The sequence below is a fragment of the Octodon degus genome, unplaced genomic scaffold (genome assembly GCF_000260255.1).
Source record: "Octodon degus isolate 3935 unplaced genomic scaffold, OctDeg1.0 scaffold00024, whole genome shotgun sequence".
Taxonomy (NCBI): Eukaryota; Metazoa; Chordata; class Mammalia; order Rodentia; family Octodontidae; genus Octodon; species Octodon degus.
In genome coordinates, this window is record NW_004524600.1 from 5,104,296 (window position 1) to 5,105,323 (window position 1,028).

General features: G+C 42.0%; 1 protein-coding gene across 1 annotated transcript in view; it reads left to right on the forward strand.

The window, feature by feature from the left end:
• Zdhhc14 (zinc finger DHHC-type containing 14) overlaps positions 1–1,028 on the forward strand; it is a 373,515-nt gene that overhangs the window by 371,552 nt on the left and 935 nt on the right. The window lies entirely within an intron of this gene.

A 1,028-nucleotide genomic window follows, 5' to 3' on the forward strand; every position in this document is an offset into this window, starting at 1 on the left:
TTTTTTTAAAAAGTCAACAAGATGACATTACTGGCATTTATTGCTGAGAACGTGAGGTTCAGAAAGATAACTCACTTCTTCAACTTTGCACAGCTAATAAATAAAAGGCCAAGTTTGTCCAGTCCTACAAACCCAGGCCCTCTGTCCTATACCACCTGGGCTCCCCTTTTCACATGGAGAAACAAACACCATGTGTGGAAAATAAAGAGTATAAATAAAAAAAAAAAAAAAAAAAGGATACAGATTACACACTAACAGTGAGTGGCTCAATTCCAGTACCTAAGACCTAAGGTCCAGGCTCAAACCCACAAGGCTAGGATGTTTTGCACAAGATAATAATGGTATTGTCTAATGAAAATTCACCAGGATCTAGGACAACTTGGCCATGACCACTGAGCAGTCTAAGTCTCACTCAAGAAGAACCTCTTCTGGAAATATGCCTCTGGCCAGTGGGAAATTATGGAACTTTAGCCCACATTAGCAAATCAATAAAAGTTTATTTTTCTCCCTCTTTGAATAATAGCCCTCTCAACCAAATGAAAGCTCCCTCCTCCCCAATAAAGATGTGCCTGCATATGTACTTGTAGTACTTAGTTTAATTTTGTGTCTGTTGCTTACAACAGTCGCATCTTGGGACCAAGGCCTGCATTGTCACCTTTATCTGCTGTTTTACATAGTAGGGCTGGGGAAGCAGCTCTGCCCTGGACTACCCTTCTGGTCTCTGGTATTCTGGTTCACTCTCCCCTTTACCTCCGATTGCTTATAGAAGCTCAGCCCTAGAAGGGAAGTTCTGCCTGTCTGAGACTGTACCACGTCCTCCTCCATGTACAAAGGCAGTAGAGGTGTTCCTAAACAATCACAATCTCAAGTGACGAAGGATGGCTGTTTCCTACCTGGGTTCTGCTCCCCTCAGAAGTGTAATACTCCACTGACCTATATGATCTTCAGACTTCCCTTGACCCCATTGGAAACGTACACCTCAACTATCTCTGAAACAGTTTTCTGTCCAAATGATTATATGAATATAT